General features: G+C 50.8%; 1 protein-coding gene across 11 annotated transcripts in view; it reads left to right on the top strand.

The window, feature by feature from the left end:
• The window catches only part of SCARB1 (scavenger receptor class B member 1), a 100,849-nt gene that overhangs the window by 17,522 nt on the left and 63,906 nt on the right, over positions 1-19,421 (top strand). For 2 of the 11 annotated variants that reach the window (XM_055080787.1, XM_055080788.1), the window contains exon 2: positions 17,698-17,789. The exons of the other annotated variants lie outside the window; for them this stretch is intronic. The gene's annotated coding sequence lies outside the window, so the exon portion shown is untranslated. The remainder of the gene's footprint in view (positions 1-17,697; positions 17,790-19,421) is intronic. 11 annotated transcript variants of the gene reach the window in all.

Below are 19,421 nucleotides of genomic sequence, written 5' to 3'. Positions count from 1 at the left end.
GTTCCTTGGGACCCGGCAAAGGAAGGTGCAGGTCGGAATGCATTCTAGAAAAAATCTTCCTGCTGGAGACGCCTGTGTGTCTTCTGGAGCTTTCTCAGGGAGCATATGTTTCCTGGGACTTCCGTAACGCGTGATCACAGATGGGTGGTTTAGAATAGAGATGTATTCTCTCCCAGTTCTGGAGGCCAGAAGTCTGAAATCGAGGTGTCAGCCGTGCTCCCACTGAAGGCTCTAGGGGAGGATCCTGCCCTGTCTCTTCTGCTCCTGGTGGCTCCAGGCATTCCTTGGCTTGTGGCCGCATCCCTCCAATTTCTGCTTCTGTGTATTCTCTTCTAAGGACACTCATCGTTGGATTTAGGGTCCACCCGCATAATCCAGGATGATCTCACTTTGAGATCCTTAATTAAATCTGCAAAGACCCTTTTTCTAAATAAGGTCACATTCATAGGTTTTGGGACAGAACTTAGTATGTGCCAGGCACCAAGCTGCGTGTGGTACAGGTTCATTGTCTTCATAACCCCCTCCGAGGTGTGGTTATGCTTATTTTCTGGCTGGAGTCGTGGCGGCTCAGAGAGGTTGAGGCACCTGCCTGAGGTCACACAGCTGTGGTAGAAGCAGAACCTGGAACCCTCACTCTTGTCCCAAGGTTACAGCCCAGCCTCTCCCAGACCCAGACCTGGCTGGAGAGGTGTTTTGTGTGGCCCACGCTGGTATTAAAAAAAATTATATCGGTCGCCAGCATTTAAAGACAGGCAGATTTAGATCCAAATCTACATTTTGAGGCACTCCTGACAGTTTGGAAACTCTACGCGGCAGCTGTCAGCTGGGGGCTGCCCCCGTTGGATGAGGTCTGTTCCTCTGCAGACCTCATTCTCAACAGGTTGATGCTTCCCAGCTCCTTGGCCGTGGGCAAGTGACTTGGCCCCTCCAGACCTTGACTTCCTCATCTGTAAAATGGGGATAATCATAGCCCTGGCCTCATGGCTGTTGCTGTGAGGGATAAGTGGGTTGATAAATGGGAAGTGAGTGAGTGCTACTGCATCAGGCTGGCCTTGTGGCTGTTAATTACCAACCTTCTTTTGGAATAAATTCAGACTTAGTTCACGGAGGCCGTCCAGGGTCCTGGGTGATGGACGCGTTCATCACAGAGGAAAACCGGGTGGTCGGGAGCCCCTCGGGGTTCTGATGCAGCTTATGGCCTTAGGCTCATTGTAAGCCTCCTGCCTTAGTTTCCTCATCTCTAGCAGCACCTGTTCTTTCTACCTGCTCAAATGAGGGAATAATGAAAAGAATTTAAAAATATAATTTTTTTTTTTTGCGGTACGTGGGCCTCTCACTGCTGTGGCCCCTCCCGTTGCGGAGCACAGGCTCCGGACGCGCAGGCGCAGCGGCCACGGCTCACGGGCCCAGCCGCTCCGCGGCATGTGGGATCCTCACTGCTGTGGCCCCTCCCGTTGCGGAGCACAGGCTCCGGACGCGCAGGCGCAGCGGCCACGGCTCACGGGCCCAGCCGCTCCGCGGCGTGTGGGATCTTCCCGGACCGGGGCACGAACCCGTGTCCCTTGCATCGGCAGGCGGACTCTCAACCACTGCGCCACCAGGGAAGCCCTAAAAATATAATTTTTGACTGTAATTATTATTTTAATATATGTGGCAGTATATATAGAGTTGAGGATTCAGGAAACTGGCCATACTTGGGCAGTGACCTTATCTTCCTGAGCCTCAGTTTCCCCAGCTGTACGGTGGGATGATGTTAGCTTCCACTGCACGGAGCCGTCGTGAGGACTCGGGGAGCAACGTGCTTCAAGTGTGGCCCCTCCCGGTGAGAGCAGTGGGGCTGGTGGGGCGGTGGTAATGAAGGGTGTGTCAGGCACCTGGAGCCTCATGGCCTGGGGGTGTGGCAATGGAGATGGCTGTGGCCATAGGCCTGGGTGGGAGCCTGTCCTTGGGGGGCAGCCCGGCCCTCCCTGTCCTCTCTTGCAGGAGAATGACGTCACCTCCGTGCTCCCTTGGGCTCCGGCAGCTTGTGTGTGGCCGGGGAGCCCAGATAAGTGGGGTACAGCTGTCAGCAGTCCTGGCCATCTGTGTCCTTGGCGGGGGAGGGAGAAAGGCCGGGGGCTGGGGCAGCGTCCAGCTGAGGTTTCAGAAGTCCTTCAACCCCGGGGGGCAGGTGTGGGGAGGGTGTTCTTTGACTCCTCTTTGTGGTTTGGGACGTAAGCAGCCTTCAGCGTGTGTGTTCTGAGCTCATACTGTGTGCTGGGCATTGTACCAGGCATGGGAGCTGCAGTCCTGGACACCCCAGGCCGGGTCCTTCTCCTTTGGATGGGTGGTCAGGAGGGCCTCCCTGAGGAGGGGCCGTTGGAGCTGATGAGGAATTGGGCGTAGGAACAGCACGCCAGGCACAGGGCACAGCAAGTGCAAAGGCCCGGAGGTGGGAAGTGGCTTATCACATTGGAGTGATAAGCAACTTATCGCTCTAATGTGATAAGCAGGCCCGTGGGCCTGGGGAGAAGTGGGTGGGGAGAGGGGAGAGGCGGACCGGGGCCTTGTCGGACATGGGGAGGAGTTGAGATTTGGGTTTCAATTCCTTGAGATGCAGGTGGAGGGTTCTGAGTGGGGGGCGGGGCATGATCTGATGCGTGTCTTACAGAGCCCTCTGGCTGCTGCGGGGCCGGGAGGCAGTGTTGGGGGGTTGAGAGGAGGCAGAGAAGACGGTGGGTGCCTCGGGCCAGGGCACAGGCAGTATAATTGGAAGGAGGGAACAGAGCCAAGATTCCTCTTGTACGGAGCGTGAACCAGGTACGCCGGTGGATTAGACTTGGGGTGGGAGGGGAGGAGATAAATGAGTCTCTTGAACTTCTATCTGAGGGACTCAGTGGCTGGTGGAGCTGTTTCCTAAGATGGAAATATCCGGGAGGGCAGTCAAGAGCAGATGGAAAGTGTGGGCCGTACATCTGGTCCTAGATTCTGGTGGGACAACTCATTCACAACAGAAACCGACCCGATTAGCAAATGGGCCAAGGACTTCACAGAGATTTCTCCGAACAAGATGTGCAAGTGACCAGCGGGCACACGAGGAGGTGCCCCACATCACTCATGATTAGCGGAATGCAAGTCCTAACCACAGTGAACCATCACCCCGTGCCCACCAGGCTGGCTGCTATCAAAAAATGACAGTGATTAGTCAGGTTGTGGAGAAACTGGAACCCTTGTACAGCGTTGAGGGGAATGTAAATGGTGCAGCTGCTGTGGGAAAGTCTGGCAGTTCCTCCAAAAATGGAAACATAGAATTACCATTGGATGCAGCAATTCTACTTCTGGGTACATATGCAAAATAATTGCAAGCAGGGACTGGAAGAGATATTTGCACACTCCTGTTCACCGCAGCACTATTCACGATAGCCAAAAGGTGGAAACAACCCAAGTGACCATCACTAGATGGATGGATAAACAGAATATGGTCCATCCATACACTGGAATGTGATTCAGCCTTAAAAAGGAAAGAAATTCTGACACAGGCTGTAGCATGGAAGAATTTTGAGGATATTATGCCAAGTGAAAAAAGCCAGTCACAAAAAGACACATACTGTGTGATTCTGCTTATATGAAGTAGAATGTTGTGTGATTCTACTTATATGAAGTCCCTATGGGGGGGCAAATTCACAGAGACGGAGAATAGACGGTGGGTGCCAGGGGCTGGGGGAGGGGAGTTAGTGTTTAATGGGAATAGAGTTTCAGTTGCGGAGGATGACAATTTCTGGAGACCGATGGTGGGGGTGCTTGCACGACAGTGTGAGTGTACTTAATGCCACTGAACTGTACGCTTAAAATGGTAAAGATGGTACATGTGCTGTTATGTGTATTTGACCACAGTTTTAAAAAGTGATGGGGGAAATTCCCTGGCGGTCCAGTGGTTAGGACTCCACACTTCCACTGCAGGGGGTGCGGGTTTGATCCCTGGTCGGGGAACTAAGATCCCGCGTGCCGAGTGGCCCAGACAAAAAAAAAAAAAAAAAAAAGAAAAAAAAAAGTCACGTTGGGGTTTAACCTGAGGGGGGATCTGTACCGGTCCCCCTCCCCCCCTCCCCCTGCCCCGCCAATCCGGGCGTCAAGGATCGGGTTCGGGTTCGTAGGTGGTAGATCGGATTGCCCAGCCCCTGGCCAGGGTGATTACAGCACGCGGAGCCTCTTGCAAAAGATTGAGCTTTTGGAGGAGGCAGCCCTGAGCCTCTGATTCCTCCAGGCTCAAACCACCGTCGCGCCATCTTACGAGACCTTGGCAAGCTTCCGCACGCGTTCTGGAACCAGGGCCAAGGTGAGTGGCGGAAAGCTCATTTAGCAAGCGTCCTTGTGGCCCGTTTACACCCGGGTGCCTTCTTCAGAGCAGTGCATGTCCTTGTCACTTGATTCTCGGTGCTGCCACCAAGGAGGAAGGGGAGGTACTCACGTCTCCATGTGGCCGGTCAGGGGACCAAGGGGCAGAGGGCAGGGGTTGGCACACTCTCTGTAAAGGACAAATAGTAAATATTCTCAGCTTTATGGGCCAAACAGGTTCTGTCTCAGCCTCTCACCTCCGCAGCCGTGGTGTAGAAGCTGCGTGGACGATATATCTGTGAGGGGGCTGGCTGAGTGCCACGACAGCTTTATTTGTGGACACCAACGTGAATTTTATGTAACTTTCATGTGTGTTGAGTTAGTATTCTTCTGTTTTTTTTTTCAAACATGTAAAAATGTAAAACCGTTGTTAGCTCCCGGGATGAACAGAAACAGGCCAGATGTGGCCCGCAGGCTGTAGTTTGCGGAGCCCTTTCTTGCGTGCAAGCAGGCTGCTTTATTATTGGGGTGAAATTGTGGTGTTTGAAGGAAGGGCTGTCCTCTGCCTGAATTATGTGGAGAAAGTGGGGCAGAAGTCAGCCCTGGGGGAGACTGTGCTCGTCCTAAAGAGCACAGACAGGTAGACTGCCTGGAGTTCCCATCACGGTGGTGTAGTTGGTGGGTCCAGATGAGGCCCCGGCTTACGGGTGGGGGGTGAGATTGTGCTTGATTTGCCTGGGAGCCTGGGATCGGAACTGCATGCACCTTCCAGCAGTCATCTCCCTTCCCTGTGATCCTTACCTATCCACAACTGCGGTGAGCCTTTATGGAGGCAGTAGAATGTTAGAGCTCAGGCTTTGGGGGCAGACTGGAGTTGAGGACCCTCTGTCACTACTGGGTTTGTGCCCTTGGGCAAGTAAGTAGTTTAATCTCTCTGTGCCTCAGTTTCCTTATCAATAAAACAAAGCAAATAATGATACCTACCTCACGGACTAATTGTCATATTTAGATGAAAGCAAGCATTGCATCGAATGGGATGTTTTGGGCTGCAAGCAACAGAAAAGCTGCTTCCAAGTGGCTGGTATAATACAGAGGTTTATTATTGTGCTTCATGAGAGACTGGAGGTGGCGGATGTCTCCAGATTTATTCAGCTGTTCAGTGATGTCAGGGGACTGAGTCAGTGTCTATGCAACTCTCTCAGCCTTGCCCTCATAGCCTCATGATGGCTGCCACAGCTCCGGCCATCACACTGTCACACACATCATTCAAAGCCAGAAGGTGGGATGGTGCAATGGGAGGGCTCTGTTCAGTTCTTCCTCTTATTGGAAGAGGATCTTTTTTTTTCTCAGAAGCTTCCAGCAGACTTCCCTTTCCTTCTCATTGGTTAGACAGGCTCATGGGCCTGGACTACAGTCTGGGCCCATTTTCTCTGAGATTTAGGGCTTTCTCTCCAATACTAGAAGCAAGTCAGTGTTCACTTAGTGGGAGGAGGGGATAAAGGTGGCCTTTGGGCCTGCGACATCGAATGCTTATTTAGCATATGGCCTGGCACTCAGTAAATGCTGGCGTCATTGTCCACGTTAGCCTAGTACATGTCGGGCAGGCAGAACTTTCACACCTGAACATCCCCAGGTAATCAGCAGCGCCCCCAGAATCCCCTTGCCCTTCCCCCTGTTGCTACCCAGCCCCAAGGGTGACCGCTACCCTGACTTCTTCCAGCATAGCTTAGTTTTACCTGGTTTTGTACTTTATCAAAATGGAATCACGCAGTGGGTACTGTTGTGGTCTGGCTTCTCTGCTCAACATTAGGCTTGTGAGATCCACCCACATTGCACATGGCTGTTCTTTCTCACTGCTGTGTGAATATACAGTGATGTCTGGTTAATATTTGGGTTGTTTCTGGTTTGAGGCTACCAGGAGTAAAGCTGCTGGGAACATTTGTGTGCAAGTCTTTGTGTGGACATGTGTTTTCATTTCTCTTAGGTGACGCCCAGGAATGGAATTACTGGGATGTGGGGCATGGACTTTAGCTTTAGTAGCTGGTGCCCCAACAATATTCCAAAGTGGCTGTACCTAGTAACAGTCCTGCCAATGTTAAGCGATGTTCTGGTGCTGGCCAGTGGTTGCCAATAAATACGCTTGATGAGCTGAGCTCTTCCTATTGTGTGTCTGAGTCATTTGGGAGTAACCTGTCATTTTTCCAATCCCTGCTCAGCTCCTCTCCGATGAACTTTGCCCCCCATAGCACTGAGGACCAGCTTTGAGCATATTAGATGCTCAGGCAGGGTTGGAATGAATGAGTGGAAGAATGAGTACCATGTTCTCATCCTGTGTTATTGTAGGACAGCGATTGCAAACTCAGATACCCGTGAGGGCCATGCAGCACCTCCAGTGAGTGAAGCCACCTGGTGTGAGGCAATAGGGAGCAGTGAGGCCTGTGGTAACCTGGAGAGCAGATCCCACACCAGGAGCAGGTGCTACTCAGCTCAGCAGGCTGGGCCATGTGGGGAGGCAGGCCCAGTGCTGGCACATCTCCCGGTTTTTCAGAAGAAGCTGGAAATCCAGAATTTATCTGCCATTTTTATTTTTATTTTTAAAAATTATTTATTTATTTATATTTATTTATTTATTTTTGGCTGTGTTGGGTCTTCACTGCTGCGCGTGGGCTTTCTCTAGTTGCGGCGAGCGGGGGGCTACTCTTCGTTGCGGTGCGCGGGCTTCTCAATGCAGTGGCTTCTCTTGTTGCGGAGCACGGGCTCTAGGCGCTCGGGCTTCAGTAGTTGTGGCACGTGAGCTGAGTAGTTGTGGCTCGCGGGCTCTAGAGCGCAGGCTCAGTTGTTGTGGCGCACGGGCTTAGTTGCTCCGCGGCGTGTGGGATCTTCCCAGACCAGAGCTCGAACCCACGTCCCCTGCATTGGCAGGCGGATTCTTAACCACTGCGCCACCAGGGAAGCCCTATATGCTATTTTTAAGATGTTGTCAGCAAATTCAAATATTTTGAAATACCATGTGATCCAAAACTCATCCACTGGCCAAGTTGGCTTCAGGAAGACAGAAGACCTGTCTTTTTCTTTGGGGGTGGGGGAGGGGTTCGAATCTTTAAGTGGTTTCAAAGAAACTTGTTATGAAAATTTCAAATGTCCATGAAAAAAAAAAAGAGAGAACACGGGACTTCCCTGGCGGTCCTGTGGTTAAGATTCCGCGCTTCCACTGCAGGGGGCGCGGGTTTGATCCCTGGTCCACGTGCCGCGGGGTGTGGCAAAAAAAAATAAAAAAGAGAGAGAGAGAGAACAGTATGATTGCCCTGGGCCACTCCTCGGCGCTAATGGACAGTGAGTCCCATGCCCTCCGGTTTCATGTGTACCACCACCTGCATCCATTTCTCCTTCCCCGAGTTATTCTGAAGCATGTATCCGACGTCGGTTCGTCTGAGTCTCTAACACGGTGGTTCGCTGTCTCCTGCAGCAGAAGCCCTGGAGGGCTTGTTAAAACACAGATGTCTGGGCCCCTCCCCCAGCATTACTGAGTCGGCAGGTCTGAGATGGGGCCTGAGAACCAGCTTTTCTATCAAGTTCCCAGGTAATGCTGATGGACCATGCTTTGAGAAGCACTGCTTGAACAGGTACGTGGTAAACAAGGACACATGAAGCCGAAGACCTCCTGCCCCTGATGTTGCCCCGATGCTGTTATCCCGTGGAAACGAATTCCGCTTCCTGATGGATGGTTTCTGGGTGGGAGAGAAATGGAGGAATCAAGCATGACTCAACTTCTTAGCTTAAGCACCTCACCCCGCTGTTTCAGCAATGTGCTTGGGTTTTCTTTAAAAAAACCTTTTCTTTTATTCTTCTTACCTTTAAAATCAAAAGAAGTTGGAACATTAGCCAAGGGTGTGGCGTTCCCAAATTCCAGACTGAATCAGCCCATGCTGCAGTCCTCCCTGCCTTCATGGGCCCCAAGGGGCTGGGGACATCTCTGGAGCCCTCGGATGCAGGGGGTAGGAAGTGGCTGATTGGAGTGGGAAGGGTCTGGTCCTTTCCCAGAACCCGGCCTCAGACAGGTGAATCAGCCTCCTGGCTCATCTGGTCAGAGATGTGTTTCCTGTTATCACTGGGGGAGGGATTGGGTTTTGCAATTCAATGGCCAGGTCAAAATTAATGATTAATTTGCGAAACTCCTGTCCTGTGTGCTCTGAGCCCAGTGGGAGAGAAATGTGAGGACACTGGCCTGCATGTCGATGCAGGACCTGTGGCTTGGTGTCTTCCTGCACCTGTGACATCGGGGTGATATTTGGCCCTCGAGCTTCAGTGTCTGTGTCTGTTCAATGGGCCTTTGAGAATTTAATGAGGTGAGGTAGGTGGAAGTGCTTTGCTACCTGAGCAGTGCTTTACAGATGGTGGATAGGATTCTCCAGCTCCCCGACCCTCCCTCAGCTTCTCAGGGGCCCCGTCTTGTTCATCTTTAAATCCAGAACATGTCATCTAGCGCGGGGTGGGTGACTGTCCATAGAATGACCTGGGTCCTAATTAGGTCAGAGCAGGCTCACTGTAGGCAGTTCTCCAAAGGCTTTGTGGAGGAGGCGGCACCCGGAGAGTGGGGTTTTGGATTTGGCAGTCAAGGCCATCCTGGGAGCAGGGAGAGTGCCGTGGGAGGGCAGTGGCCACTTGTGGGTTCAAGCGACACCCTGATCACTTCGCTTTGCCCTGGCTTTTTGCCCCTGGGTTGGGCTGAATAGGGCCCCCCCCAAGAATGGTACGTCCAAGTCCTAACCCCCGTCACCTGTGAATGTGACCTTATTTGGAAATAGGGTCTTTGCAGATGTGATTAAGGTCAGGGTCAGGTGTGCTCTAAGCCCAACAAGAACGTCCTTATAAGAAGAGGACACATAGAGAGGGGGGATGTGATGACAGAGGAGGAGGTCGAGGGATACGCCTAGGAAAGCCCGAGACCACCAGGAGCTGGGCGAGCGAGTTAGGAGCCTCCCCGGGAGCCTTCTGAAGGAGCACGGCCCTGCCCACTCCTTGATTTCGGACTTCTGGCCTCCAGAACTGGGAGAGGATACATGTTTTAAGTCACCCAGCGTGTGACTTTGTTCCAGCGGCCCAAGGGGCCTAACGCAGATGCTTTACTGCTCGGGAGGTGTCGGGAGGTGGGCGAGAGGAGATTTCCTGGTAGGTGGTTTCACCGGGGTCACGGACTTCCTGGCCCTCGGGACCCAGCAGGAGATGCTTTTTCTGGCCTCTGTGAGCTGAGGTCCCGTGCTCTGGCTGCTGGCTCCTGAGGGTGAGGGTAGAGGTCCCCGGAGTCATGGGGTCCCTCTCAGCCTCTGCCTGCTTCTCTACTCCAAGCTCATCCCATGCGTGTGCAGGAGGCCTGCCTGGCTGGCCTGAGGCCCCTGGAGGGACAGCCATGTGAGGCCTGGGCCTCTCCCCTGCCTTCCGCTGGCCTCTCTGTGAAGCAGAAGACTGGTCTGGTGTCCCTCACCCCGCATCCTCCGGGCCTCAGGACATCTGCTCCACCCCTTCCCCCGGCAGGGTCCTCACTGCCTGGCCTGGAAGGGAGATGGGGGTCTGTTGGAGGTGGGACCACCCTTGGATGGGATAGTGGTCTGAACCTCCTCATCCGTTTACCCCAGTCCTGAGGCTGTGGCCTGGCCTGTGAGGTTGCAGCTCACATTTTTATTAAAATGGTAATTTTTAAGATGTATTTAATTGAACCATGAAATTTTCATTTGTTCCATCACACGTCCACTGAGCTGCCTGGGCCCCAAATAGGCCATGCTCTCTGTGTATTAAAAAAAAAAATTATCTCGGGAATTCCCTGGCGGTCCAGTGGTTAGGATTCTGTGCTTTCACTGCTGTGGGCCTGGGTTCAATCCCTGGTCAGGGACCTAAGATCCTGCAAGCCGCGCAGCACGCCCGCCTCCCCAAATTCCCTCAATTACGAGCTTTTAAAAACATACACAAAGGAGAAAGCAGATCGCCGCTCCCTAGACGTTTCTACTTTGATTCTGTCTGTTCCCGAGCTCACATTGCTGAGCACCTGCTGAGTGCCAAGCACTGTGCCAGGCCCTGGAGCTACATCAGTGAGCAGCTGAGCGTCCAGTCCTGGTGGGTTTATGATCTAGCGGGGCAGACAGGTGAAGAACAATAGACACAATTAATTATAATTATGCCGGAAGGTGACAAGGACTATGGAAAAACCAGAGTAGGTTGGGGGATGTTCAGGAATTTGAAGGTGGGTGGGGTGGGTCTTCCTGAGGAGGCGGCATGTGAGGAAAGATTAGGAGGGGCGAGAGATTTGGCCATGCTGCTACCTCAGGAAAAACATTGAGGGCAGAGAGAACAGCCCATGCAAAGGCCCTGTGGCAGGAGCGTGCCTGCATATACAGGGGACAGCAAGGAGGCCAGCATGGACGGGCTGAGTGAGTGACAGGGACATGGTAGGGTGTGGGGCCTGGAGAGGCCACAGGGGGGATGGAGGGACTTATAGACCAATGCTGAGCTGGCAGCTTTTAGATTAATATCATTTTCAAGAAATAAAATGTTCCACATTATTTTGTGTGTTTGAAAAATTCATGTGAAGAGCCAATAGTGACGGTTACCTTTCTGCAGCTTGCCTTTTTTTTCTCTCAAGATTCTTTCTCTGAGCCTTATCCAGGTAGACCCGGTCCTTTCATTCATTTTGCCTGATATAGTTGTGTGCAGAAGCCCGATTTATCTCTGGCTGAGAATCTGCTGAACCGTCTGTTCCTTTTCGAGATTCGACGATTCTGAGGCATGCAGGATCTTAGTTCCCCGACCAGGGATCGAACCTGTGCCCACTGCAGTAGAAGCTAGGAGTCTTAACCTCTGGACTGCCAGGGAAGTCCCTCGACGATTCTTTTGCAGCCCTCTCGCACGCACGTGGGACTGTCTCTAGGGCAGAGTTGTCCACCTGTGGGCTGTGATCCGATAGAGGGATGTGAGACGATTGGGGTCAGTGGGGGCCAACACTGTAAAAACAGAATGGACTGGGAGAGAATATCTGAGGAGCAAATAATCCGTTGGGAGTGGAAGTGGCATCATATTGGAAAGGCGGGTGTTCTTTCCTGAAGCTTGTTTCAGTCACCCCAGGTGTGTAGGTCGTGGTCCTGGGCGGGGCCAGCAGTGTCTGAGAGCCAGCGTGCAGAGCAGGGGAACGCAGGGTCATGGGGGCATGCTGTGCTCTCGTTCTGGGGCACTTCCGTTTCCCCACACCTTTACCCGCGCTTGGTTTTCTCAGGTGACATAATTTGTGTCCATCTTTTGGGAAATATCTCATTTTAGTTTGCAGTTAATCTTTTTTCTTTTTTTAATTGTGGTAAGATTCACTTACCTAAAGCTCACCATTTAAACCATTAAAAAGTGTACAATTGAGTGGTATTTAGTACATTCTCAATGTTGTGCAGCCATTACCACTGTCCAGTTCCAGAACATCTTCATCACCCCAAAAGGAAACCCTATACCCATTAAGGAGTCACTCCTCATGCTTCCCTGGCAACCACCAGGCTGCTTTCTGTCCCTATGGATTTGCCTATTCTTTCTTTTTTTTTTGGCCGCGCTGCGCAGCTTGCAGGATTTCAGTTCCCCGACCAGCGACTGAACCTGGGCCACAGCAGTGAAAACCCGGAATCCTAACCACTAGGCCACCAGGGAACTCCCTTGCTTATTCTAGACACTTCACATAAATGGAATCATACAGTGTGTGTCCTTTTGTGACTGGCTTATTTCACTTAGTGATGTTTTCAAAGTTCATCCATGGTATATAGCCTGTGTCAGAATTTCCTGCTTTTTTAAGGCTGAATAACATTGGATACACCACATTGCATTTATCCACTCATCCATCGATGGACACTTGGGTTGCTTCCACCTATTGGCTGTTGTGGATAATGCTGCTGTGAACATAGATGTGCTCATATACACCCTTTTAAAAAAGGCTTGATGAAAATGTCCCATCTCTTGATTTTAGTTGCCACACTGGTGAGGTATATACATTGGATAAAGCTCAACAAACTGCACATAAAAAGGATGAATTGATCAGGACCTCGATAACATTTTGCTAAGTGAAAGAAGACATATGTGGCCTTTTGTGTCTCTGCTTGTTTTTAAGAAATAGAGAATTATGGACACATTTGAAGACTTGTATGATTCTCTTTATCTGAGAAAAGGCAAATCCATAGAGACAGAAAGTAGATTGGTGGTTGCCAGGGGCTGGAGGAGAGAATTGAGTGCTAATACGGTTTTGTTTTGGGTGATGAAAATGTTCTGAGATTAGATGGTGGTGGCGGCTGCGCAACTCTGAGAATAGACTAAAAACCATTGAGTCGTACACTTTATTTTTTTTCCCTCTGCTGCGGCCTCTCCCGTTGCGGAGCACAGGCTCCGGACGCGCAGGCCCAGCGGCCACGGCTCACGGGCCCAGCCGCTCCGCGGCACGTGGGATCCTCCCGGACCGGGGCACGAACCCACGTCCCCTGCATCGGCAGGCGGACTCTCCACCACTGCGCCACCAGGGAAGCCCTGAGTCGTACACTTTAAATGGATAAATTGTGTGGTATCTGAATCAGATCTCAATAAAACTGTCAGAAAATCTTAGTGTCGTGTTTTCAAGGTTCATCCATAACATTCATCCTTTTTAAGTGTAGTTTGATGAGCTTTATCCAATACCTCACCAGTGTGGCAGCTAAAATCAAGGGATGGGACACTTTCATCGCCCCAGATAGCTTCCTCATGCCCTTTTGCAGTCAGCTTCCTCCCTCCCCCAAGCCCCTGGCAACCACTGATCTGGTTTCTGTCCCTAGAGTTTTCCCTTTTCCACAACGTCATATAAGTGAAATCATATAGTATGTAGCTTTTTGTATCTGGCTTTTTCAATTTAACATAGGCTTTTTTGTCTAATTTTTTTTTTTTTTTTGGCCTCGTCGTGCGGCATGCGGGATCTTAGTTCCCCGACCAGGGATCGAACCTGTGCCCCCGGCCTTGGCAGCTCAGAGTCTTAACCACTGGACTGCCAGGGAAGTCCTTAACATAGGCTTTTGAGGTTCATCCATGTGGCATTTATCAGCAGTTGGTTCCTTTTTATTACCGAGCATTTATCCTATTGTATGGATGCACAGCAGTTGGTTTATCCATTGTGGATGTTTGAGTTGTTTTAAAAACATATTTGTGATTGATGGACATTTAGGTAAGTCATGCTCTTAAAGGCTTCCTAGCCTTTGCAGCGGTTGGGCCCCTGCCAGGATCGCCCTCCCCATCTTCTTTTCCTGGCAAAGCCCAACTCCTTTGTTCAATCCCCAGCTCACATGACCTCTCTTCCAGGCAGCCCTCCTGACTGTCCAGAATGAGCCTGGAGAATCTGGTTGGATAAAAGGGAGTGGCGTCCAACGAGGGATCACCTTGGCCTTCTCTCTCAGTCTTTGTTTTTGGGCTGTGATCTTTGACCTTAGGGGAGGGGGCAGGGATAGAATCAGATGTTAGTCAGAAGGCCCTGAGCTTGGCCTGTGCACTGTTATCTAATCAGCTGCCTGGTCCTGAGGCCTCGGGTCCGGGTCCGGTGTGACCGAAACAGTTATCCTCTGGATCGCAAGCAGTGCAAAGTCCAACCCCCACTGGAGGTGGGGCAGTGACAGGGGGAGGAGGAAGGGCTGGTCACTTCATGCCAGGTAACTGCACGGCTGACCTTCTGGGTCCCCAGGCTCTACTGGACCCTGTTCTAAGCACTTTACCTCTACACACCCACTTATTTTGGACGCTCTCATTGCACCCATCTTATGGATGAGGAAACTGAGGTGCAGAGAGGATCAGGAACTTATCCCAGAAGGCAGAGCTGGCTCACAGGAGATTGCCCAATAAACAGGGGTGGGACCCCAGGGCCCCAAAACCCCTTCTGTTGGAGGGAGAGACACATGGCTTCATCTGGTGACTCATCGGTTTGGCGCTGATTTATCCCTGAACGGGGGGGGGGGGGGGGGGGGGGGGGCAGGCCAGGAGATTAGGAAAGCACAGAGGGATTCCGGAATTCCAGAAAAGCCTTGTCTGGGTCCAGGTACCTTTGCCAAGAAACAGGGCTGGGGGAGGGAGGCAGGAACTGGAAACTTTTTAAAATTTTAAACCACTTTATTGAGGTATGATTGACATTTTAAAAAGCTATGTGTATATAATTATGCAACTTGATGAGTTTGGAGAGAAGTATACACCTGTGAAACCATCACCACGATCTGTGTTGTCAAGACGTCCATCACCTCCGAAAGTTTCCTCCCAACCTCTTTATTTATGTTTGTTATTATTAGTATTAGTAGTAATAGTAGTAGTAGTAACAGTAGTTATACATGATGAATAAGAGTTAGCAATACTGCACTGTATATTTAAATATTTGCTAAGAGGGTAGATCTCATGTTGTATGTTTTTGCTACCAAGTCCAAGCTTGCTCCGCTCGCCGCACGACAGGCCAATAAATCGGAGAGGAGGTTTTGAGGCCGGGAATACGAATTTTTATTTTTAAACATTTTTATTGGAGTATAATTGCTTTACAATGGCGTGTTAGTTTCTGCTGTATAACACGGTGAATCAGCTTTACAATGGTGTGTTAGTTTCTGCTTTATAACACGGTGAATCAGCTATACATATACATATGTCCCCATATCCCCTCCCTCTTGCGTCTCCCTCCCACCCTCCCTATCCCACCCCTCAAGGTGGTCACAAAGCACCGAGCTGATCTCCCTGTGCTATGCGGCTGCTTCCCACTAGCTATCGATTTTACGTTTGGTAGTGTATATATGTCCATGCCACTCTCTCACTTTGTCCCAGCTTACCCTTCCCCCTCCCCGTGTCCTCGAGTCCATGGTCTATACGACTATTCATTCGTAAAGCCAGCAGACGGAGAAGAGAGCCGACTAATGTCTCAAAGTAACCATCTTACAGGGTTTGGATGCTAGTTTCTTTTATAGCACAGAGTGGGGAGGAGATGAGGAAGTAAAATAAAAAGGCCATAAGTTTTGCGAATATCCCCCGGAATGGCCAGCCTCGGGGAGGGGGTGTGTTCATGTCTTCTTTCTTGCAGCCATCCCCAGGTGGACAGGGTCGGGATGCTGCCCTGAACAAAGGCACTTTGGCTTAACATTCAGGCAGAGGGGCGGGGTTCCCCGAGGCAGGCCATTCTGTATAGACAGAGTCCTTTAAGTGGACAAAAGCACCAGAAAGCAAAGGTTAAAGTAAAAGAAACAGATCCAACATGGAGTCAGATTTGGCTCTTCCCTGTTACATTTTGTCCCAAACGCGTAAAAAGAAGGAAACTGGATTGATGTCGCGTTTTCTCTTGGCCGAGTGTGCTGACTGAAGCCAGGACAGGCGGGCCCCCTACCTACTAGCCCCCTGTGTATCTGTTCTGTGGATGGGGGATGGAGAGAGGGCATGATGGCACCGCCCCTCTGTCGCTCCTCCCTGTGGGCCTGTCTTTGTGGCTTTGGGTTAAAATCTGAGGCTTTCCATCCTGCATGACTAACAACCGCCCCCCTCGCCCCCCCATCCCCCACCCCCCGCCTGCAACCCCAGGAGCAGCCTCCAGGCTGACGTTTGAATTCCACTCTCCAAGCCTGTGGCCGGTGGGAGGGAGCAGGGGAATGGCCTCTGGGGTGGGACCTGCTGTGGGCCAGTGGGGAGGGGGAGAGCTACCCAGCCTCTCGGGCCCCAGTCCCGCCCCCGCCGTAACACGGAGAGGTCACCCCCTCCGGGAGATGGTGCAGGTGAGGTGCTCCGGCAGGCGTGGCAAAGGGGCATCCCAGGGGTCCAGCCGTGGCCTGAAGATGTGCGATCTGCCTCCCGGGTGTGTTTGATTTTGAAAAATAAGTTGCTGCCATTGAAACATTTGGGAGATGCCATAGAAACATCTGGATTTCTGGCAGCTCACAAAACATGGGAGGAGCTGGAAAAACCCAAGCCCCGGGGATCTCAGGGGCCCGGAGGGAAGTTGCAGCTGCTGCCTTTGTTTTAGGGGGGTGACCCCTTCCGTTCACCATGTCTCCCCCAACCTCCATGCTCATCCGAATTGCCCTCTTGGTTGTATGTGTCAGGACTGAGCCGGGGACGGGCCCTCCCTACAGCTGTACACGGGGACTGCCACTCCGTTCCTCCTCCCCTTCTCCTGGCCGGCCCGGGGTGTGCCCTTATTGGGCTCTGCGGCTCCAGGGCTGGGGGCTGGGAGGCCCGGATGCTGGCTTCCCCCTCCCTGCCTTAAACTTGGGAGAGGAGCGCTCAGGACCGGCCCCCGCCAGGGTCTTGTGGCCTTTTCCCTCGCATTGAAGAGGTCAGCTGTCACCTGTCACAGTGGACCCGGCTCCTCCTGCACCCCACACCCAACTCCCTCACTTACGTCTTCATTAAAACTGACAAAGGAAACCAATAATAATAATAGTAATAATAATGATAATAATGATAATAATAATAATAGTGGCTGCCTCGAAGGACTGTGGTGCTAGTCAGGGAAGTGACAATGCAGCGAAGAGTCTAGAACAAGCGCCTGACACACAGGCCTGCTTGGGAAATGCTCGTGTTTTTTTTTTTTTAGCTTTATATTGGAGTATAGTTGATTTACACTGTTGTGTTAGTTTCAGGTGTACAACTAAGTGATTTATATGTAGTAGTGCCTATATGTTAATACCAACCTCCTAATTTCCCTTTGGTAACCGTAAATTTGTTTTCTGTGTCTGTGAGTCTGTTTCTGTTGTGTAAATAAGTTCATTTGTATCATTTTTTTTAGACTCCACATACAAGTGATATGTATGATATCTGTCTTTCTCTGTCTGACTTACTTCACTTAGTATATGATCATCTCTAGGTCCATCCATGTTGCTGCAAATGGCATGATTTCCTTCTTTTTTATGGCTGAGTAATACTCCACTGTATACGTGTACCATATCTTCTTTATCCATTCATCTGTCGATGGACATTTAGGTTGCTTCCGTGACCTGGCTATTGTACATAGTGTTGCAGTGAACACTGAGGTGCATGTATCTTTTCAAATTAGAGTTTTCTCCGGATACATGCCCAAGGGTGGGATTGCTGGATCATATGGTAATTCTATTTTTAGTTGTTGTTTTTTTTTTTTTTTTCGCGGTATGCGGAGACCGGGGCACGAACCCGCATCCCCTGCATCGGCAGGCGGACTCTCGACCACTGCTCCACTGGGGAAGCCCCCTATTTTTAGTTTTTTGAGGAACCTCCATACTGTTCTTCATAGTGGCTGCACCAATTTACATTCCCACCAACAGTGTAGGAGGGTTCTCTTTTTTGCACACCCTCTCCAGCAGGGAAATACCCTTTTTTTGTTGCTTTGTACGAACCATGTTTACTAGTCACCTTTATTTGCAGGTACTGGATGTTCGGGTTATAAAAATGATCCTTGTGACTCCCGTAGCTGGTAGGAAGACGTGTTTATCAATAAAGGATTGTTACACCTGAAGGCAAGTCTCTGATCTCCTGATATTTGCAAGAGAACCCTGAAGTCCAGATTTTATGTTAAATCTCCCAGTTTTTTGTTCTTGGCAATGAGTTCAACTTTTCTTCATTTAAATGCCACGTAGGTCAAATGAGGCACAGCTGAGGCCATAGAGTCACTGGCCCCATTGTACAGATGGGAGAACTGAGGTTCAGGGCCGACTAACTTGCCTGAAGGGCCCTCGGGTCAGACTCCCTCCAAATCTGCTCCTTCCCAGAGCCTGCTGGTTGGGGACATGGGGCCGAGCCTGACCTCCAGCTCCAGCCTTCTGCCTCCTCTGGGGCTGCTGCCCATTGGTTCTGGGACAGTCTGTTTGGGGACAGTGGGGGTGGCTGTCCTTGTCCTGGAAGACCACGTTCAAAGAAAGGGTGAGGGTGACGCAAGCTGCCCAGACATCTAGCTTTGCAACATCGAGCGTCTGTCTGATGGCTGGGTCAGGCTGGGAGGGGGCGGGGTTGGGTGGCACTGGGGGGACCTCCTGTGTCACTGGGGCAGGGAGCTCAGAGCTGAGGAGCGAAGCAGGGATTAGAGGCCAGTGTATCTGACAGACAGACACGCCGAGTGAGCTTCAGACCTGTTATCTTCCGCCGTTTAAGGAAATCAAGTGTTGGCCAAGCTTCATAAATCTGGAGATTTATAATTTATATAAATTTCTGCCTTGCTGGCTTTTCGTGGAAAACTGCTTCTGTTCTCATCTTCTTCTGCTCTCCCCCTCATAGACTCTGCTCTGGCCATGCTGGCCTCCTTGCTGTTCCTGAATGCTCTGTCTCAGCTCCTCCCTGCCTCAGGGCCTTTGCACGGGCCGTGGCTTCTACATGGACTTACCCACCACCACCAAATACACGTGTTCCCCTCAGTGCCCTTAGTTTAAAATTTTGGTTTAGTTTTGGTCTTTTGTTTTTCCTTACGTTTCACCTGCCTGACTCCTCTGTTTAAAATTGCAGTCTTCTTCCCTGTCCCTGCTGTGTTTTCACTATGCCCTGTCACATAGCATGCACTTTACCCTAATTATTGAAGACCTTTCCCTTACTGGAATAAGAGCCCCACGATGTTGGAGATCTGGGTCTGTCTTGTTCGCTCTTCTATCCCCAGCTCTTAGAAGAGGGCCTGACTTGTAGTAGGTGCTCAATAAATGTGTGTTGACAGACATAGAAAACAAACTTATGGTCACCGAAGGGGGAAGTGGGGTGGGGAGAGCTAAATTAGGAATTTGGGATTAACAGATACACACTACCATATATAAAGTAGGTAAACAAGAAGGACCTACTGTGTAGCACGAGGAACTATATTCAATATCTTATAATAACCTGTAATAGAAAAGAATCTGAAAAAGAATATATATATATGTAAAATTGAATATTTTGCCGTACACCTGGAACATTGTAAATCAATTATACTAAAGTTTTAAAAAAATGTGTGTTGAATGAATGAGTGAATGACGCACGTGGCACACAGAGCCCACTTTCCGCTGGGTGCCAAGTGCCGTGGTCAAGCAGCGGCCACCTACCTCCTGGTCCCCCAGTCAGGCTGCCGTTATGAAAACACATTTTAAAAATAACACATAGGGGCTTCCCTGGTGGTGCAGTGGTTAAGAATC

Source organism: Physeter macrocephalus, chromosome 19 (assembly GCF_002837175.3).
Source record: "Physeter macrocephalus isolate SW-GA chromosome 19, ASM283717v5, whole genome shotgun sequence".
Lineage (NCBI taxonomy): Eukaryota > Metazoa > Chordata > Mammalia > Artiodactyla > Physeteridae > Physeter > Physeter macrocephalus.
This window is presented reverse-complemented; position numbering and strand designations above follow the sequence as displayed.